This window comes from Aethalodelphis obliquidens, unplaced genomic scaffold (assembly GCF_003676395.1).
Source record: "Aethalodelphis obliquidens isolate GAN/ISIS:26980383/991018 unplaced genomic scaffold, ASM367639v1 scaffold57, whole genome shotgun sequence".
NCBI lineage: Eukaryota > Metazoa > Chordata > Mammalia > Artiodactyla > Delphinidae > Aethalodelphis > Aethalodelphis obliquidens.
This window is the reverse complement of record NW_020838001.1, coordinates 5,512,276-5,536,014: the sequence shown is the minus strand read 5'-3', so window position 1 is coordinate 5,536,014 and position 23,739 is coordinate 5,512,276. Positions and strand designations below refer to the sequence as shown.

At 49.2% G+C, this 23,739-nt stretch overlaps 2 long non-coding RNA genes across 2 annotated transcripts; one reads left to right on the top strand and one right to left on the bottom strand.

The window, feature by feature from the left end:
- The first annotated feature begins 2,551 nt into the window (after nt 1–2,551).
- LOC113609545 (uncharacterized) lies at nt 2,552–11,722 on the top strand. Its single transcript, XR_003428672.1, has 3 exons — nt 2,552–3,300; nt 8,143–8,246; nt 11,361–11,722. It is a non-coding gene; the product is annotated as an uncharacterized LOC113609545 (long non-coding RNA).
- LOC113609546 (uncharacterized) lies at nt 4,645–23,738 on the bottom strand. The gene is made up of 3 exons (XR_003428673.1): nt 23,706–23,738; nt 22,257–22,330; nt 4,645–5,971 (listed from the first exon to the last, which is right to left on the bottom strand). It is a non-coding gene; the product is annotated as an uncharacterized LOC113609546 (long non-coding RNA).
- Nucleotide 23,739: the final 1 nt, after the last annotated feature.

The window sequence follows — 23,739 nt, the reverse complement described above, 5'->3', positions numbered from 1 at the left end:
AAAGAGACAGACTTGTCCTAGAAGGCTATGACAACACATAGTTCAAAAATCTAAATGAATGAATAAAATAACTCTGCACTCTAGTCCTATAACACCTCAATCTATGAAACTTTAGCATTTATCTAAAAACTTTTCACAATAACTTTTAAAATTGGGCTGTCTTATACTAATGTCTGTGAGCAGGACAGGTAATGAGGAAAAGCAAGTTTAGTAAATGTTAGTGGTGGAACTTAGGCCACGGGGATACGGGCATTTGCTATCCACTTTTCTATAAAATCTGTAAGATGTCAGCGGAAGTTGCTGGCTTGGGTGTCAGGAGTTTGAAACCTCTGAAGAGGACCAGATGCCCTGGAAGCTACCCTTCCGCCCCTGCCCCCACCCCTCCTCCCCAAGGAGACTAAGGCTGGGATAATATGCCATGCTGGCAAGGCTCCCATATACGTTGCTGGTGGTACAATTCCTCTGGAGGGTCATCTGGGAGTATCCATCAAAACTCCAAGTTCACATGCCCAGCCATGCCACTTCTAGAAACTAATCCTAGAGACCTACCCTTGCACAGGAGCAAGACCATTTTTGTACATGGTTATTAAATGCAGTTCTCTTTGTAGCAGCAAAAGATCAATCATAATCTAAATATATCCAACAAGGGGGGCTAGTTATGACACATCTGCAAAGTGAATTTCTTCATGTATTAAAATCAAGAGCTCGGGCTTCCCTGGTGGCGCAGTGGTTGAGAGTCCGCCTGCCGATGCAGGGGACACGGGGTCGTGCCCCAGTCCGGGAAGATCCCACATGCTGCGGAGCGGCTGGGCCCGTGAGCCACGGCCGCTGAGCCTGCACGTCCGGAGCCTGTGCTCCGCAACGGGAGAGGCCGCGGCAGTGAGAGGCCCGCGTACCGCAAAAAAGAAAAAAAAAAAAATCAAGTGTGGATGAGAATATGGAGCAACTGGAAAGCTCATGCACTGCTGGCCTGAAAGCACAGTAGGTTGTTCATTTTGGAAAACCTTGGGCAGCAACTCCTAACACTAAGCACATCCCTGCCCCACTCCGGGACCCAGCCACTCTCCCCGTGGCATGTGCAGGAGCGTGTGTGTCTATCCCCACAAAAGATAAGCACAGGACTGCCTAAAGCAGCTTTGTTCCTAAGAGCCGAGAACTGGAAACAACCCAAATGTCCATCAGAAATAGAATGGATAAATTACAGCTTGTTCACACAGTAGAATACTACACGGCAATAAAAAATAAACCAGTACACAACACCTATGAATCCCACAGACATTATGCCGAGAAACAGAAGCCAGACACAGAAGAGAACGTGCTGTGCGAATCTATTTCCATAAAGTCCCAAAACTAATCTATGGTGAGAGTGTTGGGGGGACGAGGAGAGGTACTGCTGGGGAAGAGGTCTGAGGAAGCACCGTAGGGGGACGGAAATGGTCCATATACATGGAAAAATGTATCAAGCTGTGTACTAACAACGCGTGTAGTCAGTATAAAAGTTGTAACTCAACTGAAATGAAAATCCCTCAGAACAGTTTGGCGGTTCCTCAAAAAGTTAAACATAGAGCTACCATATGACCCAGTGATTCCATTCCTAGGTATGTACACAAAATAATTGAAAACACATTCAGTTCTGGACCCAAACAAACGCTGGACACTAGTGTTCAGAGCAGCACTATTCACGATAGCCCAAAGGTGGAAACAACCCAAATGTCTATCAACTGATGGATGGATGAACAAATCGTGGAATAGTCGTACAAGGGAATATTATTCAGCCACAAACAGGAATGAAGTACGGATACCTACTACAACAGGGATGAACCTGGAGAATAATATGCTGAGTGAGGGAAGCCAGACACAAAAGATCACATGTTGTATGATTCCAATTAAGTGAAATATCCAGAACTGGCAAATCTGTAGAGACAGAAAGTAGAGCTGTGGCTGCCAGAGGCTGGGGGGAGAAGGGAGATGGGGAGTGAGCACCTAATGGGTGTGGGGTTTCTATCTGGAGTGACGACATGTTCTGGAACTAAACAGTGGTGACGGATGCACAGCACTGTGACTATGTTAAAGGCCGCTGAACTGTTCACTTTAAAATAGTTACTTATGTTACATGAATTTCATCTCAATTTTTTAAAAAGTAAACAAGCAAAAAAACTATGTAAAAAAAAAAAAATCTCTCCGGAACATACACTGGTGAAGACCCCATTTGCTGCATCTCCGGAGTCCAGTACAGCCAGATTTTCCCCTGGGGATGGACAAGACAGACACTACATTGTCCAGAGAGCCCCAGCTCACTAGAGGCCCTGGCCTTAGGGCCCATGCTGTATGAAAGCTCCTCGTCTTCAGCCACGAGGGGCACGAGCACTGAGGGGACACATGGGAGACGCAGCCGGCGGGCAGGGCGTCACAGCCGCTGCGTGTGGTCTCCTCTGGAGCCTACAGATCCCAGCTCTGCAGCTCTAGCTGGGTGATCAAGGGCAAGGTCCTTCCTTAGTCTCTCTAAGCCTCTTTCTCCCCTTCTGTAAAATGGGAGTAAGAACAACATTTACCTCACTGAGTCCAGGAGAATGCAGTGGGCTAGAACAAGTAAGGCACTTGCAACGGATTGGCCCATCCTGAGCTTGCAATAAATGGACCCAGGCTATGTTAGTCAGCATCAATGCCACTCAGTGCTAAAGTTCCTGCTGGAACTCTTGTGAGATGCACTTCTTTCCACCGGAATTGCTGAGAGCACTGGATCTAAGCCTGGGGCTGCTGATCACCGTCTTTCTTAGAGACCATCTGCCTAGAAAAGGAGACAACACAGGGAGAAGCACTGCTGGAGCACCCGGACACAGCCTTGCCTGAAGCCATCGACTCTGCACTTTTATGTTACGTGAGCCGATATTTCTTTTTCTGTTAAGCTGGTTTGATTAGGTTTTCTGTCACTTGCAACCCAGAAAGTCCTGCTGATCCTGAGGCGGAACACACAGAATGGCTTTTGGAGTTGCTTCGGTGCCACACCTCCGTCATTTGCCCTGGGAGTTCCGTAGCCAGCTGCCAGTGGACACTCCTGCCCAACAGGCTCGGGCTCCTCCGGGAGCCTTGGGGCAAATCATCAAGGCCACCCAACCTCACTCCTTCACACCCGAAACCCTTTCTTCCCCTGATGCTCCTGTCCCCTCATTTCTCCTCCCTCTTCCCCTTCTCAGAGACTGTCTTCTTTCCTGCTTTCCTAAGAGGATGAATTAAGGACCAATTAAGGCTGAGTGTGGAATTTGGAATCATCCACCCCAGACAGCAGAGATCAAGCATCAGGTAATCTCTGCTGAGATTACTTAACCTCTCTGAGACTTGCTTTGCTTTTCTGTAAAACGGATATAATACTTCCCATTCGTGAGTCTTATAAATACGCCGTGCGCACCGTATGGCCCATAGGAAGTACCCATCCACGTTGACGACTATTATTAACCCTTACCTCCTCTACCCAGTCCTTGGCCCATTAATGCCCATTGCCATCGGTGACCTTGAGGACTAAAGAGGAGACCAAGCCCCTGGCCATCTCCCGGGTGGTCTCCATGAAATCATCTGCAGACACTGTTAGCTGATGACTTAACTCTTCAAACGAGGTCCACCCCAGTGAAATGCCTGCCTGCTCAGCCAGGTTTTAAGAATATAAATACCACCATCGGCAAGATTCAAAGCCCAGGGCCGGGTAATGACTACCCCTCTTGGGCCTTAGTCTAAGGCAGGTTCCAGCCTGCTATGCAGGGCCTGGAGCTTCTCTTAGGTGAGGCTGTAGCAAACAGCCTCGCCTTGCATGGAGCATTTCACCTCTGCTTAAGGAATAAGAAGCACGTGGGAACTCTGCTGCCGGCCGTCTCAGTCCCCAGGCTCAGCACTCTTACAGCAGAAATGGAACAGTCTATGTATGAATGGACATTAGCTAGAGAGGCTAGGAAACCCATAACTGAACTTAGCCTGTGAACGAATTGGAACAGTATGCCCACCCTACACCATCACTGGGGATGCTCCTGGGCTGTGATATTATTACTGGAGACTTTTCCATTCACAGAGCACTCTTCAAACATCCTGCTACTTGTGTAAGATGCTTACCATCACATGATGCTGAGGTCACACCCCAAGCGCCCTTGCATAACTGGGATTCTCTCGAAATGACACAGATCAGTCCAAGGCATTCTGGAAGTCATGGAATATAGTTTTGTGAGCTGGGTGTAGGCTTTGGAGCCAGTCCCTCTGTAAGGATTGGGAACTGAGTGGTGAAAATGAAGTACATTGCCTGCATTTGACTTTTTTGAGCGCAGTGCAATGCAGAGCAGAGTTTTTTATACCACTGTCTCCTCCTCTACCCTACACTGCAAACCCCTGAGGGGCAGGGTGGGTCTCGTTTGGCTTTGCCTGCTAACAAGCTGGCTTAGTTTCCTGTTCTGCTAAATGGGGATCCTAGCGGTTCCTGTTTAGTAGGGCTGCTGTAAGGATGAGTGACGGCTGCCTTTGCTGAGCCTGTATCCCGCGCAGGGCACCTTTCTAAGTGTGTTACAGGCATGACCTCATCTAATCTGGGCAACATCCCAATGAGACAGGTACTAGTGGCATCCCCAGATAAGAGGGATTTACAGATGAGGAAACTGACGTGGCAGGGGGCCTGAACACCTTGCCTGAGGTCACAGACCTAGCAAGTGCTGGGGCCAGAACTGAACCCAGGCATTTGGACAGTGGAGCCCAGCTTTCCGACCACCGGCCCCACTGATCCCTGGTTCAACACGATGATGGATGTGAAACACATACATGGCACGGCATCTGCACCCAGCTGTCCATAAACTGTGCATCTGATTGTCATTCATGCCCTCCACAGGACTCCACACACATTGTGGGACATCCACTAGTCAATATTTAGTGAATGGACTAACGCAGTTGGTCATGAAATACTGGTTGAGCTCGTGCCATGCCCAGGGTACTATTCTAGACACAGGGAATGGAGACGTGCGAGGCCCCTGACCTCCTGATGCTTCCATCCCAGTGGGAGAGGACAGGCAGTGGCCTTAGAGTCAGCTAGAGTATCAGATATAGTATAATGTCAGAGGTGATGTGAAGCAGCCCAAAGGGAAAGAGATAGACAGGAGCTGAAGGGGAAACAATTCATAGTTTGTTTGAAAATGTGGAATTTTAGAACCAGAGGGGCAGTGAGAAAAGTCCCAGAGGGGATGTATTTGTGACTCTGTAATGCTTTGGTCAAAGTAAATGCCACCACATCGCAGTGAAAGTTATACCAGGGGTTTTGAAATGGCAACAGAGAGGGATGGTTGATGAGGTCGACCTGGGGGTGGACTCGTTACACACACACCCCTGCCCACCCCGGCTTTCAGAGCCGACGGCACAGTGTGAAGACAGGACCAGGCAGCCCCCAGCAGATGGCATCCATGCACGCCTCCCCTGCCGGCCAAGCTGAGCTGGGAAGGGGCCTCCCGAATCCTGTATTTTGCCTTCTTTTGAGTGAGTGGCCAAAAGCTCAACGCAGTCTCAATCAGGACGTCCTTCATCTGTGACCAGTACATAAGAACCAAGACCACCGCAATGGAAGTTCAACGGGGTAAATAAAATGTAGATGCTAAACCCTGAGTTGCAGCAGCTGGACGAGTGAGAGGCCAGTGGAGACGGGGATTCACAGGTGCAGGACAGTATGGCCAGCTTTCCTGGGTGCAAAGCATGCAAAACGGGGTGGGTAGATTTGCAGAACACTGGACAAGGAGAAAAAGAACTCAGGTCTGTGTGCAGTTGTCCTCCGACACCAAGCCTTGGGCCGCACGAGCGGCATCCCGAGGAGGCTGTGATCTGCAGGCTTCAGCTTCCCAGCTGCTCTCGCCTCTGAGACCCCCCGGGAGCTCGGTGGTGACCTCATTAGCATCCAGTCCTGTGCTCCGGAGGGGATCCGCTGTGCAGGGTCCAGGTTGAAGCCGGCCAAGAAATCCTTGAAGAGAGCCAGGGACAGAATTTAAAGCCAACAGAAACAGCAGTTTCTGACCCAGGGTTCCCCACGGTCTGTGGAATTCCATGAAGGAGGTGATGTTAAGATGGTCAAGGAAGACCACCGGGGCCCCTACCCCAGATCAGCACCTTGCTGTCCCTGTCTTGGGCTGATCAGACCCCCAAAGAGGGTAGGGGCCACCATGTCATGCCATGTCCCAGCAATGGAGCTCTTGCAAACTGACACGGAGAGTGGCCTCAGAAGAAGGGGAGAAATGACAGAAACATGGGAGGAAAGCCCAAAGTTATCACAATTATCAAAACTCTCCCAGTCAAGTTGGATTTGGAGTGCAAATAACAGGCCCCACTTCGCAGGCCCAGCCCGGCAGACAAAGTGTCAGCTGTGGTGACACATCGTGTTTGTCCTCTGCCTCTGGCAGCTGAGTACTGGCTTGCTTGGCCATCCGCAGAAGAAATCCATCTTGACAAGAACATTCTAATTCTATTAGGAGGCGTCTGAGCCAGGCATTTTTGGCCCTTCCCTGCCTCTCTGGGGAGCACGTCAGGACCAGCCATAACACAGGCAGGGGAAGAGAAAGGACCGGAGGCCCTGAGCTGGGATCTACAGGAGCCGAGAGGCACTTCATTCTGCAGGGTTTATTGATCGCACAAAAGTGCTTCCACCTGGGACGGGAACCAGCAGGGCTCCTGTCCCAGGACAACCAGTCCAGCACTGTGGACAAGCTCTGGAGTTTGGGAGACAGGCCTGGATTCAAGTCTCAGCTCCACCACTTTCTTGCTGGGAGCCTCAGCCTCAGTTGAGGCCCTAAGGCCTCTCTGAGCCTCAGTTTCCTGATCTGTAAAATGAACATAATAATGGCACCAACCGCAAATGATCTTCAGGAGGACTCGGTGAGATCGCGCTCATCAAACACTCACCAGAGCTTTAAACGTTGTATGTGCTCCACGAGTGCCTCTGAGGCCCTGTTAGCTTAACTGCGGTTGCCACAGTGAAGGGCTTCTGTGTTCCAGCGACTGTAGGGCTGCGCTTTGTCTGGTGCTCTCAGGCACCAGGGACCGTGCTAAGTGTTTTACAAACATCGTTACCTCACTAATTTTCCCAGCAAACCTACGACACTGGGACCATTGTTGCATCAGTCAGAACAGTTCTGATAGCAGGTCACAGGTCAGCCGATTAAAAGCAGAGAGAACAAGGGGGAAGGTGGGTTTTCTCCCAGCACTCGATGTCTGCTGGCAGGCTGTACCAGGTGGGATTGGTGTCCCCATGAACTCTCCGAGGACCAGGCTCTTTCCATCTTCCTGCTCCCCCATCAACTGCAGACTGGCTTCTTCCCTCATGGTTACGGAATGCTGCTGCAGCTCCAGGTGTCACACGCAGATGTGACAATACTCTGACGAGCGGCATTTGTCCTGTCCGTCTCTACTAGGAGGGGAAGCCTTTGCCCTAAACTGAAGGCACGCAGGCCGCCAGTGTCGTCTGCCAGGACTGGGGCAGAGCCCTCCACTGAGCCCCACCGTTCACTAGCAAGGAATTAGCCCGACTGTTCATCTCCCATAGTGGGAGGTGGGCTTTGCCAGCAAGGAGAAGGACTTGGGCGAGGGAGACAGTTGATAGCGTCTTCTCAAATGTTCCCCCATCCTTGACGAGGAGAGGCGAGGTGCAGAAAGATGAAGCTGGGTGTCTGACATCACACTGCTGGCAGGTGGTGACTCCAGACCCACAGCCTGGCCACTAGTCTTCCTGACCTTTCCGACCTACAGCATTTAAGAAATCCTTCCCTACCCAAAGTCATGTGCTTTCTTTTTTGAAGTTTTGTTTTTCATACATAGGTCTTTTTTTTTTTTTTTGATGTGGACCACTTTTAAAGTCTTTATTGAATCTCTTACAATATTGCTTCTGTTTTATGTTTTGGTTTTTTAGCCCCAAGGCATGTGGGAGCTTAGGTCCCTGACCAGGGATCAAACCCGCACCCCCTGCATTGGAAGTCTTAACCGCTGGACCGCAGGGAATTCCCACACGTAGGTAAACCACTTTGAAGTGAATTTTGAGTATGATACACAGTAGGAATCAAAAAAAAAAAAATTTGACGTGGAAAAATGGTTGTCATAGCAACTAGTTTTTAAAGTAGCCCATCCTTTACCCTTATCTTCAAGGTCACCTGAGTCATGGAACAAGTCTCCACTCATCTATTTATCCACCACTGTTGCAACATCAGCTTCTCTCAATAACTAGAGCTTTGTAACAAGCCTTATGTCTGGTAAGTTAAATCGGCCCAACTTCTTCTTCCAATTTATCTAAATTATTCTTGCCCTTTGTTTCTCCATACAGTTTTAGAATTGATTTGTTAAGTCCATTGAGAATGCAAATTCCAAAAAGAATTATTGGAATTTCAGGGGATCTAGGTTAATTTGGACACATTCTTCTTTTTATAATACTGAGTCTTACATCCACAAATATGGCATATGTCTCCATTGATTCTGGTCTTCTTTCATGACCTTAAACAATGTTTTATAATTTTCCCTGTAAAGGTTTCATCAATATTTTCTTAGTTATATTTCAAAAACCCACACTGGAGTGAAAAGGATCTTAAATGAGAGACCAAGTAGGCGGCCGGGTCTGCGTATAAGATTCTATGTAACTGCTCCCAAAACTAGGAGCTGTAGGAACAGGAAGTGGCAAGAGACGGGGTGGGCAGGGGAGTGAGGAAGACTTACAGGGGAGATTGTCCCCAGGAATGGACAACACCGACCAGAGGAGGGAGGTGGCATTCTGCATGAGGATGAAGGATCATGTGGGAGACTGCAGGTGATGGCTGGAGCGAAATAAACAGGTGAGATTGCCAAGTTCTATGGAGGCAAAGCTGATGTTACAGTTAACAAACTCCAGGATCTTGAAGGGGGTCAGAATATAACCTTTAGCCAACACAGACAGACTTTTGATCAAAGTGATGGAAATGGACAAAAAGATGAAAAGATGTGACCAGAGTTTTGAAAATGTGCTTATACTGACCTACATTTTCATCACAATTGTAAGATGATGATGATAATAATAACAGTAGTAGTAATAATGACAGTTAATTTTTACTGATCACTTTCTATGTGCTAGGCCCCATTCTATGCTCTTTACTTATGAATGTTTGTATTAATGAATGAATGAGTGAAATGTGTTGATTCATTTAATCCTCCTAACAACCTAGGAGGCAGATACTTTACCATCCTCCTCTTAAAGACAGAGAAAGTGAGGTCCAGAGAGACTGATAATTTGCCCAAGGTCACACAGCTAATAAGTGGCAGAACTCAAGTGTGAACCCGGGAACTCTGGCCACAGATCATATGCTATTAGCCACTACAAAAACCAAGGTGAATTGTGCCTGCAGCTGGGAAGTTGGGCTGCTCTCAGGGAGGTCCTGGCTCCTGGTCCTGACTGCGGAGCCATGAAGCAGTCCTTTGATAGAGACGCCAAACCAACTCCCCATCAAATGCGGTAGAAATAGAAGCCACTGGTCATTGGATGCCCTGTGATTTTGGGACAATCACCTGAGAGGTTCCCCAACCACAGATTTGGTGCCTGCTCCCCTCTGCCTGCCCCCTGTTATTTTCTTTCCAGAATTTACCTTGTCTAGACAACATGCTAATGAGTTACCTGAGAAGGTCTGGATGGCTGGTAGTGTCTCTTAATGAAACCCATTTGCTCGATAGAACGGCTGGCATTGGCAAATGAACCTGAGTGACAGGACCGGGCAGGGATGCCGAGTGGCACTGGGCACTCCACATAGTGGAGTTCAAGGGTTGTCCAGCCACCAGCACCACCTCCACATGCAGGGCTAAGAAAACAGTTTTCAAGCACGTGGGTATGGTTTTCAAGGCAGGTAGAAGAAAGAGGTGCACGAGGTAGAAAGGGTACAGCCTCATCTGCTGCTACCTCCACAGTGAGGGCTAGGGGACAACTCCCACTAAAGCCACCAAATAAGGCAGCACTAAACTTTGTGTAAAGACAGGTGGGCTGAGAACCGGCACAGGGCAAGTGAAGAGAAATGAGTGATGCCCTCACGGCAGACTGTAATCAAACCTACAAGACCCATTTACTCTACATTCAGCAGCAAAACGAGTTCCAAAAAGCACCAGGAACAAGGATTTCTGCTTTAAGAACCCCAAACTCTTTGAAGCCAAGTCTGGGAAGGAGGGAGACAAAGTCTCAGAAATACAAAAATCCTTTGCTGACTGTGATTACATGAGACTCACGTCTCCTTCCCTTTTTCCTAAAGACAAAATAATCCCTATCTTATAAAATGGTTCAAACATTTCAGATATATATAATACAGAAGATGGAAGTCCCCCAAAATACAATGTACTAAAGTGGGATAATGGGACACAGCTGGCCTTTTCACCCAACGGGTAGCCAGGCAGTATGCACTTTGTTCCTGTTATCAGCTTCTAGAGTTTTCCACTGTGTATACGGAAAGCATTGCATCAATCTTGCACTGGAGAATATCTGAGTGTTTGCAAGTTTTTTGCATTTCCAAACAGTGAGGCAATGAAAAACACTGCCGATTTTTATAGACACCGAATGTTTTAGCAGAGAAATCTGATACCACCAGAGGCCTTCGAAGTAACGATTGGTTCCATTTATTGAGCACTTACTGTGTGTGTCCTAATAGTGAGAATGCATTTTATCCTCACAACCCTCTGAGACAGGTATGATGGTTACCCCCACGTGACAGATGAGCAAACTGAGGCTCAGAGAGGCTAAAATGCTCAGAGTCAGAGGGCTAGGAAGGGGTGAGGCTAGAGACCGAAACCCTGCATGCACTTCACGCGTATGATTATTGCAACCATGCGGCCACGCGGGTGTGACAGAGGGTAAGGAAGGGGTGGGGGGTGCGAGATGGAGCCCAAGGTGAGGTGAGGCACTGACGGGGGCAGAAGTACAAGCACGTGTGGGAAGAAAACATGAAAATTACTCTACTCTTCTGAGCTGGAAAGATAGAACTGCCCCTGCAAAGCAATAAGGCAACGTCCTGCATTATATCTCTATGACGGGGCTTCGGAAAGTCGGGTGAGGGAAGCTGGTCCAGCTGACTGCCGAGGGGCTGCAGGTGGAAATAAACGCATCTTTCTCGATGCCCTGGTTGCACAGGTCGGCTGGGAAGTGGGACAGCAGTGAGGTCTCCAGCCTCCACGTCTGGATGACTGGGGCCAAAGTCCCACTGTCCCTTCGAGAGTAGCAGCACCCTGGAAAGTCCTAGCACCGCCTCAGTTTCCCCCTCTGCTCAGTGGGGATTTGAACACTTGCTCTTGTGATTTTTTTGAGCATGAAATAAGATGTGCCTCCCTGCTACCCACTAATCCATGATACTTCTGTTTCTTTTTAGCCACTGTCACTCTATCTTCTGCACGTGCGCCCAGCCCCCGTCCCTGCACGCGATGGACACTGAGTTGCTATGCCTGGATGTTGTGAACCTGCTCCCTGCTCATAAGCAGCTGGGCCCAGCAGTACGTCTCAGATCAAGAGGCTGGCTCTGCCCACCAACTGGCTGTGTGACCTTCGGCAAGTGTCTCAACCTCTCTGAGCTTCAGTTTCTTGTATGGAAACTGGCAGTCATAATAGACCTACATCCCCCATAGGACTGAAATGAGGATCGCATGAGTTAATGCATGAACAGTGCCAGGCACATGGTAAGCACCTTAGACATTAACAATTTGTGTTACTACTAATCCACTTAAATAAAATGTATTTGAGAACCTTTTGTATACCAGTCAGTGTTCTAAGTGCTGCAGGTACAGCAGTGAACAAAACCAGACAAACCCTGCCCTTACGGAGCTTAGATTCTAGGGGAAGACGCAAACAACTAAATATAATATAATGTCAGGTAGGGAGCAGTGCAGGGAAGGGCATTAAAGCAGGGTGGGGTGAGCAGATGTAGGGTGATTAAGAAAAGGGGTCACATTGTGCTGTTCACTGAAAGTTTCTGCTTCTCCTTCTGGACACTTGTCACTGGCTTTGGCCACGAAACGTGAATGGAAGTGATCGGTGTTACTACCCGGTGGGACTGCAAAGCCACTGTGTGATTCTCCACACTCCCGTCCCGTGGCCACTGTGACAATGAAAATATAAGTAGAGACGGAGCCTCAGTCAGCCTGGGCCTCTAAGTGACCACCAGAGCCCTCAAGGGATGACACCAGACATGCAGTGTGTGTGAGAGATGAGCACTGGCTGTGCCTGAACTTGGAGAATTGGGGCCTGTTTGTTACTGCAGCAAACTGAGCCTGATCTAAAAGTCCTTAAGGGGGCACTTGAGCAGAAGCCTAGGAGCAGAAGCCTAGAAGCAAGCCACAGGACGATGTGTGATGTGTGGGGAGTGCTGCAGGCAATGGGAACAGCAGGTGCAAAGGCCCAGAGACAGGAGTGGACGGGTGGATTTCAGGAACAGCACAGAGGCTGGTGTGGCTGGACCAGCCCCAGCAGGGTCCGTGTGGCAGGGGAGAGGGGGCCTGATGATGTCCTTGTGGTCACTGTAAGGCCAAGCACAATGATTATTGGTGTCTGGGGAGGGGAGGCTCTCCAAACCAACCAGCACACCTGTCCTCCCTGACCTGTTTCCAATCCTGCCTTTCAAAAGTCACAAGGAGGGCTTCCCTGGTGGCGCAGTGGTTAAGAATCCGCCTGCCAATGCAGGGGACATGGGTTCGAGCCCTGGTCCGGGAAGATCCCACGTGCCGTGGAGCAACTAAGCCCGTGAGCCACAACTACTGAGCCTGTGCTCTAGAGCCCGCGAGCCATAACTACTGAGCCTGTGTGCCACAACTACTGAAGCCCGCACGCCTAGAGCCTGTGCTCCACAAGAGAAGCCACCGCAATGAGAAACCCGCGCACCGCAACAGAGAGTAGCCCCCGCTCGCTGCAACTAGAGAAAGCCTGTGCGCAGCAACGAAGACCCAATGCAGCCAAAAATAAATAAGTAAATTAAAAAAAAAAAGTCACAAGAAGAAGATGCAGCCCTTGGTGCCCATCCCGACCCTCCATGCAGGCAATGGGTTGGAGCATCCTGTTGGACCCTCCCCCAGCCCAGGGGCTCTCCTCCCTGGCCAGGGACCTTCCAGCTGGCCTCACATTTGGCTGTGGGTCCTCATCTGTTTGGGGCTTGGACAGACTTTCTGAGCTGCTCCTCTCAGCACCTGTCTGTTTGTGACAGTGACTCTCTATGGCATGAGCCTCCCAGGGCTGCTCCGTTGGTCCAAGCCTCTGTTCAGCTGAGTTTCTTTCTCTGGTTATTTCTCCAGTGAACAACCGGGGCAGAGGCAGGGTTCTGTGGTATTCCCACGACTCCCAATACCTGTACCAAGACCTAACAGGATGCAGAGATAATGAGGGGAGGAATGAGCGCGCTGTGATCTGAGCAGAGCACGTGTGAGGTTCTGGAATCTCCATGCAGAAGCTGCATCCTTGCTGCAGGCGCCCACAGTGCCCACGGCACCCAGAGGCACGGACGGAGCTGGCTGCTCTAGTGGACATCTGCCGGCTTTGCCCCCCAGCATCCAGACCCTTCTCTGCTACTCACGGCACCCCAGCAAGCACCTAAAAGACCCCAAAGGACTATCCCTTCCTCTCTCAGTTCAGGCCTACAGCCCCGTGCTCCCCTCCCCTCCCCTGTGCTCCACGTCCTAGAAAAGGTACATGGCAGAGGCCTGACCACTGAATTTCTTGTACCCACCCCACCCCCAGCCTTTGTGACTGGCTCTGCGGTGGTCATGTGACCCAAGCTGGGCCAATGCTATCATCCCAGGACTCTTAGGGGAACCATACAGGAAAGATGGGATCACTCTGTTTGGGATAACATGGCAGGATGTGAGCTCACAGCTGCTGCTAACCATACCAGCCACCACGTGGGAAGAGCCTGCCTGAGAATGAAGACAGCAGAAGAAAGCAAAGTGGAGGGATGGAAAGATGCAGATTTCTGAAAGTAGTCAATAATATTTGAGCTCCTGCATCCAGCTAAGCCTGAAGTCCCTGGACTTTGGGGTTAGGTAGTTTGTGTTGCTTTCCTGTCACTCCCCATCAATAGCGCCTCAACTGATTCACACATCAGTAGACGGACGTCAGGCACTGGGGTGTGGTGGTGGAAGGAACACTGCGCAGGATGGAAAATGAGAGGAGACAAGCGTGGGAGCAGTGGGCAAGGAGGGCTGAGAGCTTCATGCTTGTGGTGGTTCTCTGTGTCCCTATGCACAGATGCCAAAGTCCTCACCACCGCCTACACAGCCCTGTGGCATCTGGCCCGTCGTTACCTGTCGGGCCCCATCTCCTCTTTCGCCCCACTCGCGTCCTCCGTTCCAGCCACACGGCCTCTGTATCCATTTTGTCTGCTGTGTAACAAATCACCCCCAAAGTTAGCAGCTTAGAATAACACCAACTTATTAGCTCACAGTTCTGGAGGTTGGAAGTCCAGCAGGTCTGACTGGGCCCTTCACCCAGGCAGAAGTCAAGGTGTTGGCCAGCTGTGCTCTTGTCTGGAGCTGAGGGTTCTCCTCTGAGCTCCTGCTGGTAACTGTCAGAACTCCGTTCCTGTGGTTGTAGGACTGCAGTCCCCACCTCCTTCACAGTTTTCAGCTGGGGGCAGCTCTCAGGTCCTAGAGGCCACCTTGCATGTGCCTCCCTCCACCTTCAGCAAGCAACAGCACACGGCATCTTTCCTGTGCTTCAGTCCCCCTTGATTTCGCTGCCAGAGCCAGAGAGAGCTCTCTGCTCTTAAAGGGCTCAACTGATTAGACCTGACGTACCTGGCTCATCTCTGCATCTCAAGGTTAACTGACTTGGGACTTTAATTACCAATGCAAAGTCCCTTTACAGCAGTAGCTGGATTCGTGTTTGGTCGAATGACCACAGGCTGGAATCTTGGGGGGATGCCTTTAGAATTCTGCTGACCACAGCTTCCTTGTTCCTCAAACATCCCAACCAAGCCCCCCCGCCCCCGCAAAGACTCGCACTTGCTGTTCCCTCCTCCAAGAAAGCTCTCCCTGCAGGTGGCCACGTGGTCCACCCCTCACTTCATTCAGGTCCCCGTACAAACGCCACCTCCTTCAGAAGCCTTCCCAACCTCCCATCAGAGTCATCACCCCCGTCACTCTGCAGCCTCTTAACCCTGCTTCGTTTTTCTCCCTAGAGCTGAAGTGCTCTCACAGATTTATTTGCTCTGTCTCCCCCGCTGGACTCTAAGCCCTGGGGACAGGGACTTTACTTTGTTTGCAGCATCTGGCACAGAGCAGATGCTCAATAAATGTTTGTTGAATGAAAAAGAAGAGCATGTTTCTTCAATTTCTTAATGGTCTTAAGTAGTCGCCCCGAGGTCATTCTCATGTTCGTCTGCCAGTCCTGGCTCCACGGGAAGCAGAGTTAAGCTGCGGCTGAGAGCCCAGGCAGCAGAGCCAGACTGCCTGCCTCCATGTCATAAGGGCCGCCCCCCACTTCATCTGTGACACAGGGAGAATTTTTGTACCTGCCTCACAGGGTGTCTGTAGGTGCTAAACGAAAGAGTCCAGGTGAGGTGCCTGGCACCCACATTAAAACCCTAAAGTGGCACAGCTTCCTACCCTCAGACAGGCAAAAAATAAAGAATGCTGACACGATCAAGGGTTGGCAAGGATGTGTGTGCAGGGGCTTCCACTGAGACTGCACGGCAATGCAATCACTTCGAGATTAAAAGAAAAAAAAAAAAGTCACAAGGAGAAGATGCAGCCCTTGGTGCCCATCCCATTCCACCAGAATCTAGTGGAAGTGAAGAGAAGGAGCCTGTCCTATTCCTCCTGGGAGGCAAGCACAGGACTCCTGGTAATGACACTGTTTGCAATCACATCTACCAATATATAATGCTTATACCGATATGATCTGACCGGCACACTCACAGATGCTGCTAGCAAGAATACAGCTGCAGTTGATGGCCAGACATGAGAGTAAGAACGTTACATACATAATCTCATTTCATCTGTATCTCCATTTTACAGATGAGAAAATGGAGGCTCAGAGAAGTGTAAATTACTTGCTCAAGGCCACACACGGCTGGGGAGTGGCAAAGTTCTGACCCACGCCCTAGATGGTGGATAGGGTGGGGAGGGGAGGAGAGGCAGCGGGTGGAAGGAAAACAGCAGAGAAGACAAAATGACAGCATCAACACACCACAAAGAGCACTCTCTTCTGCCAAATGCTAAACAGAGCTACCACACGACCCAGCCATTTCACTCCCAGGTACACACCCAAAAGAAAGGAAAACACACACCCACACAGTGTTCATCCACAGGAATGTTCACAGCAGCATTAGTCATAAAAGTGGAAATGATATAAGTCCCTCAACTAATAAATGAATAAATAAAATGTGGTATGTCCACACAGTGGAATACTATTTGGCCATAAAAAGGGATGCAGCACAGATACATGCCACAATGTGGGTGAACCTTGAAAACATTCTTCTGACTGAAAGCGGTCAGTCACAAAAGGGCACACAGTGTATGATTCCATTTACATGAATTCTCCAGAACAGGAAGATCTATAAAGACAGCAAGTAGATCAGTGGTTGTAGGGGCTGGGGGAGGGGAGAATGAGAAATGACTGCTATCAGGGGCAGGGTTTCTTTAGAGAGGGACAAAAATATTCCAAAATCAGATTGTGATGATGGTTGCACACTCTGGGAATATACTATAAAAACCATTGAATTGTATCCTTTAAGAGGGTGAATTTGGGGGCTTCCCTGGTGGCACAGTGGTTAAGAATCCACCTGCTAGTGCAGGGGACACGGGTTCTATCCCTGCTCTGGGAAGATCCCACATGCTGCAGAGCAACTAAGCCCCATGCGCCACAACTACTGAGCCTGCGCTCTAGAGCCCGCGAGCCACAACTACTGAGCCCACGTGCCACAACTACTGAAGCCCGCGCGCCTAGAGCCCGTGCTCTGCAACAAGAGAAGCCACCGTAATGAGAAGCCAGTGCACTGCAACGAAGAGTAGCCCCTGCTCACCGCAACTAGAGAAAGCCCGCGCGCAGCAACGAACACCCAACGCAGCCAAAAATAAAATAATAAATAAAATAAATAAATTTATAAAAAAAGAAAAAAGAAGAAAGTGAATTGTATGATATGTGAATTATATTTCAATAAAGCTGTTTTCAAAATATGTTCTAAGGGGCTCTGGTTTTCTGAGCGTTCACGGGGAAAGGTTATGAAAAAATAAGCTCAGCAAATGCAGGTTGAACAAGCTTAGTAAGATTTTTAATGCAGGACTTCTCAGAGCCTTCAATTCATAGATATGCACAGGGACACTCCTAAGAGGAACATGTCCTAATAATAGATAATGTTTATTGCGTTTTCACAATGGGCCAGACACACTAACTCATTTACACATATTAACTAATTGAATTCTTATGCTAACCCTATGAGGTAGTTACTATTATTACCCTCGTTTCACGCATGAAGAAACTGAGACCCAGAGAGGTTGAGAATCTTGCCCAAGATTACACAGGCAGCAAGTGACAATGTCCACAACTGAACCCAAAGAGCTTTGCTCTGAGATTCATGCTGGACTGTATCTCTCGATGTAGTATACAGCATTTCCAAGACATGTTTGACCACGGCTTACTTTAATAAAAAGAATTCTGAAATATCTGCCTTCTCTCCAGCTTCAAGGCCAGCACCCTGGTCCAGGAGCACATCCTCCTGAGCAAGTGCAGTTCCTTTCCCAGCCCCCCAGGGGCCTCCTGCTGCCTGTGCACCAGGGTTTCTCAACAGCGGCACTGTTAACCTTTGGGACTGGCTCACTCTGTGCCGGGTTGGGGGCTGCCCTGCGCCTTGTAGGGGGCTTCACAGCATCCTTGGCCTCTCCCTGCTAGATGTCAATAGCACCTTCTCCCCACGTTTGACAGCCAAAAACATCTCCCAACATTGCCAGATGCTGACAGGGACAAACTGCCCAGGTCGGAATTGCTGCCTTAGAAGAAAGTCCCAATTCCTCACTGTGGCTGAGAAGCTCCTGATGGTCTGGACTTGCCCACCTCCTCGCCTACCACCTTCCGGTATCCACACCCCACAGCAACGGGCGCCTGCTCTCTGATCTTCTGACTCTCTAAGCGCGGCCCCTCCTCAGGCTCTTCGCATGTGTTCTTCCCTCCATCCTTCTTTCTCATTATTCAGGTTTTCTCTGTCCACCTTCTTTGCTGTTTTCTACCCAGTCACTCACTCCCTTAATACTCGGATTTGTTTTCCCTGTAACACACCATTATTTAATTTATGATATGTATTTAGTTTCTTCCTTATAATCTGTTCTCCCCACCAAAATACCAGCAACGTGTGTGCGGACGCCTGGTGATCTTGTTTGTTGACTCTCCGGTGCCAAGAAGAGCCTGGGTACCCGGCAGCCGCTTGTCTCTGAGTGCCGGATGAATCATGACCCTGTCGACAGGTAAATCGGGAAGCCCTCCTGGCGTGCGCCTGGGCACGGTCAAGACTGGCGACTGGAGGGGAAAACACCTGAGGGAGTTTTATCAGTTTTATCACCGTGGCTGTGGGCATGGAACACGCTTCTGGTCTTTTGTAAAAGGTCTCTTTCTTTCAAAATCGGTTGCCAAGAGGTCTTTAAAACGGAAAACACACAAAAAGGAAAAAACAGCAGAAAAGGAAGACGAGGATTACTTTAAAATTTTTAAAGTCTTCTTAAATGAAAGCAAGTCTCTGCTTAGTGTCGGCTGATTTTCCACACAAAGCAGGGACTAGACATTGGAACGGGAATGGAAAGCAGTGGTGGGGTGTCTCTAGGTCACACCTTCAGCAGTTCCGACAACAGGGGCTGGGTGGAGGAAAGCGATGAGCAGTCCACTTGGGGTGTGAGGAGGAAGGAAATACAAGGCAGACAGGATGAGTCAGCCTGGGCTGGGGCCACCCTGAGCGCCAGCAGGCAGAGAGAGAGCCGGCTTGAGGAACCTTCCTGGCACATCCACAGGATACCTCTATGCACTGGAAGGAACTGCAGCTTCTAAAGCTCTCCCCAGATTTCCTCCTCCGGGGTGGTCTTCCGTGAAGGGATTTTGAACTTTGCAAGGATTTTGCTGCGCACAACTAAGCCTCCTGAGCTTGGCTTCTCCTTCTGTTAATGAGAGGCTCAGGCTTGCTTGGAATGTCTCGACCTGGAAACCCCTGCCATAGTGGCCCTGGGAGGTTGGACTGGAGGCCCTAAATATCTCCACCCACCTATTAAATATTTTTATTAAAAAAAAATCAGGGGCTTCCCTAGTGGCGCAGTGGTTGAGAGTCCGCCAGCCGATGCAGGGGACACGGGTTTGTGCCCCGGTCCGGGAAGATCCCACATGCCGCGGAGCGGCTGGGCCCGTGAGCCGTGGCCACTGAGCCTGTGCATCCAGAGCCTGGGCTCCCCAACGGGAGAGGCTATAACAGTGAGAGGCCCGCGTACCGCAAAAAAGAAAAAAAAAGAAATCAAACCAGAAACAGTCAAGTCCCCAAGTCTAACCACCAGTTTACAGGAACTACCAGGGATAGAAAAACATGTTAAATGACACCACAGGGATGCAATCCACAAACTCTCAATTGCACAAAGCTCTCTGGGACAAACGACTAGCTGTCTCCAACAAATAAACTGCAAGGAAGGAAAAGAGGGAATCCTGTGGAATTAAGGAGTCTTAAGAGACACATCAACCAACAGCCATGTATGCACGCACCTTGCTTGCATTTTGACAAGAACCAACTGTGAAAAAAATTCATGAAACGACTGGGGAAATTTCAACAGTGATGGGATATTCAGTGATATTAAAGGATGATTGTGAATGCAAGTTTTGGTATGATAATGGGATCATGGTTATTTTTTAAAGAATCCTTATTTTTTAGAGATATTTGTTCAAATACTTGTAGAAGAAATAATATGATGCCTGGGATTTGTTTCTAAATAATCTGGAATGAGGTGGGGGAAGGGGAGGATGTAGATGGAAAAAGTCTGGCTGTTTGGCCAATCCTGGCCGCTGCTGTCGGGTCTGTGGTAGTGGATTACACACCCCCTCCCTAAAAACAAACAAACATGACTTCATCAATCAGATGACCTACAAGCTTACAAATATTTTGGTCCTCTTACTAAAATTCAGTTTAACTTTCTTTATTGCTCTGCTTTACATCATACATCCAGGTATATAATTCCTGGCTATGAAAAATGGGTGAATTCATTCATCAGTACTAAATTACCTTGACTTGGAGGCAATATCATATAGTGGCTGAGAGTAGAGAAACTATTCCTGTCCGTGCTTTGTCATTTGCATCTCTAGGAAACCCAGTAAATATACTTCTCGGAGCCTCAACTTTCTCTCCTGTAAAATGGGAGGGAGTAAGTGAGATGTTGCATGAGGAGCACTTGGCCCAGTTTATGACTGTCAGAAAACTGCAGTGACTATTATGACCAGTGGCAGCAATACCAGAAGAATGCAGAGTAGGGTCTATTCATATAAAAAAAAAATTATGCTTCTTCAGGCATCTGCAGAAAGATGACTGGGATGAAATACTACAAAGAGATTACAGAGAGATAATCCCACAGGGAGTCATTCATTCATTCAACAAACACAACTGAGTGAGTACCTTCCGTGCGCCAGGCACAGGGGAACTGGGGCCACTGCCTGAGCACAGCCCCTGCTCTCCTGGGAAGAGAAAGGAGGGCATGTTGAGACAAGGGGAAAACAGGGGTCAAGACTTAGGGGCAGTGCAGGGAGAGGTCCAGACCAGATCTGAAGGACACAGGAGAATTAGCCGGGTTGGATTTAGGGAGGGAGGGCGGAGAGGTGGGAGAGAAAAAAGGACAAAGCATTCCAAGCTGTTAAGGGAAGAGCAAGTGCAAAGGCCCTCAGGGCAAGAAGGACTAATTCCAGGCTCAGAAGGATCACAGAGTCCCAAGCAGGACAAATGGAGGTGGGGTAGCGCGTGGCTGCAGCTGGGCGGGGGTTTCTTTCATTTTTACTTCATACCTTCTGAATTACGTAAATATTTTATGGAAGTATGTGTCATTCTTATAATTTTTTAAAAGTTAATAAAACATGTACAAAACACCTGATAAAGCCCCAAGAAGTAAAGAAATTATGATAGCATTTTCTCTACTCTTTTCCTCTCAAGAATTCTACAACATGTTAAAATTCATTCACATTTGCTTAAAAAAAAAAAAACCACTTAAAAAAAAATCTAACAAGCACAGCATCCTCTCCCGTCTGGTTTGCTGGAAGGGCCGCCCCATCCTTCCCCACCTCCTTTCCCTTTTTTGGGGCCTTAGACATGGAAACGATAATTGCACCTAATTTCAACGATGCTCTTTCCAACCCTCATGGAGGCTCTGGCCCTCAAACAAGTTTCTAAGTGACAGGCTGAGCTTGGAGGAAAGACCCACTAATAAGGTTTGGGGAAAAGCTTTTGATTTTCCCAACGGAATGCAGTTTTAACACAATCTGGGGAGTCCCCCCACCCCCTGTCCCTGTGTGAGCACAGCCGGCCAGTAGGAAGAAAGAACTTGGTACTGGGACTGCCCTGCCAAGTGGTATCTGCAAGTTTCCTCTGCAATCTGTTGCTAGGGGTGGAATCTGTTTTTCTGGTTTCCTCTCAGCCCGGGGCTAGGCTTCACTTTGATGTGAAGGAGGTGCACGGTGTGCATGCGAGTTACCTGAGTGGAGGTGGAGACCTGAGGGCAAGGCTGCAGCTGCCCGGGAGGAGGGCTAAGGCCTCCCCCTTTGGTCTGCGCAGTGGGAACCCCAGCGAGGCCCTTTCAAGTCTGCACCTTGCGGTTTCTCCCCACAGGAAGGCCAGCTTTATTATGGGTTTGTTCCCTTCACTGTTTTGAACCTCTCCCTGGGCCCCCGCCCAGCTCAGGACCTTGCATTTCATGTCAGGTCTAGTGAGGCCGCTGGCTCCTGGCTGAGTGTAGCGCTACGTGATACAGAAGGGTCTGCCCTCCTGAGAGACAGAGATCAGTGGTCAGATGGTTTCTGTCCCAGGAGAGAGGTGCCTCCCAGCAGACAAGCCTCAATGGTGTCATTGACTCAGCCTCTCCCTTCAAAGGCCTTTTATTTGTTTGTTTCTCACGGAGAACCCACCTGCTGCAATGCCTTCATCTGAAAGATGAAAAAGCCGAGGCCCGAGGGGTAATTCCACCACCAAAGAAACCTCCGCAAAATTATGATGCATTCCCGGGCAGACCCTCAGTGGTGCCTCATAATCTAGCGGTAAGAGCTCCACGGGGGAGTCAAGGTTTACCTTCCAGCTCCGTCGCCGACCACAATGCAATCTTGCCCAAACTGCTCAGCCTCTCCAAGCCTCAGTTTCTTCACCTGTGAAATGGGGAGAATAATTTTTACAGCTTAGGGTTGTTGATTTAAGTCACCCCGCCAATTTAATTATGTAAGTGTTCACCTATTTCTCCTCAATTCCCCCCTTCCCCTAGACTGTGAGTCCCCTAAAGGCAAGGACTCTGTCCACCTTGCTCACAGACGTGATCTCAATAACTACAACTGCCTAGTGCAGGGTAGGCGGTGAGGAAGTATTTGTGTTGAAAATAACGAAGGCCCTCGGCGCCGGGCTCAGCACAGACACTCAACATTATGAACAGAGGGAGTTTGTTATTTATGATGGGAAAGCAGGTTTTGTTTCAACACTATCAAATCACCAGGAACTGAGGGAACAAAACAGCTCTCTGGAGAGGGCCTGATGTCAGGTGGCTCTTCTGGGGCAAAGCCCCCAGGACCCCATCCATGAAGGACCTGCCTCCACAGGCTTCAGAGCCACCTTGCTCCAGGGCCTCTCCCCGCTGTCCTCTCTCTCAAAGAAATTGTCCCCCAGAGGCAGGACTCCTTCCCCGGGGCTTCAGAATTCCTATCTTCTGCTCTAGAAGACAGCAGGGGTAAAGGCTCAAATCACCAAACCTGCAAGGGCAGGGTTGCTAGGTTAAAATACTGGACAACTAGTTAAATTCGAATTTCGGATGAACAATGAAATAACTTTTTAGTAAAAGTATGTCCCAAAGATTGCATGGAACCTGGTTATCCTTAAAAAAAGTATTCACTGTTTATCTGAAATTCAATTGTAACTGAGGGTCCTGTATTATAATTTGCTAAATCTGGCAAGCCAACAAAGTGATGGAGTTGGGATGTTAACCCAGGCCTGCCTGAGCTTGTGGACCTCACTTTCTCCTCTCCTGCAAAATCCCCATGATCATATTAGGAAACTCTTGGCGTGGTTATGAGAATTAAAAGAGAGAGGCTGAGTGAAATGGGCTTTTAAGCCCTCAACTACTTCATAAATGTTGGCAAGGGCAGGAATTTTGTTTGCCTTGATCCTGAGATGAACCCAGTGCCTAGAGCTGTAACTGACACACAGTTGGACAGCCACGACTATTTGTTTCAGTGAAAAATCGCTGGTACTACTTTCCATAAATAGCCAAAAAAAAAAAAAAAAAAGACGTAAAACCATTTCAACGGGCTTCCCTGGTGGCGCAGTGGTGGAGAGTCCGCCTGCTGATGCGGGGGACATGGGTTCGTGCTCTGGTGTGGGAAGATCCCACATGCCGCGGAGCAGCTGGGCCCGTGAGCCATGGCCGCTGTGCCTGCGCGTCCGGAGCCTGTGCTCCGCAACGGGAGAGGCCGCAGCGGTGAGAAAAAAAAAAAACATTTCAAGGTCCCAAATCTAGGTCCCACATTCCAAGCATACCCTTCTGGCCCGTTATGCTGGTCCCCATTCCTGT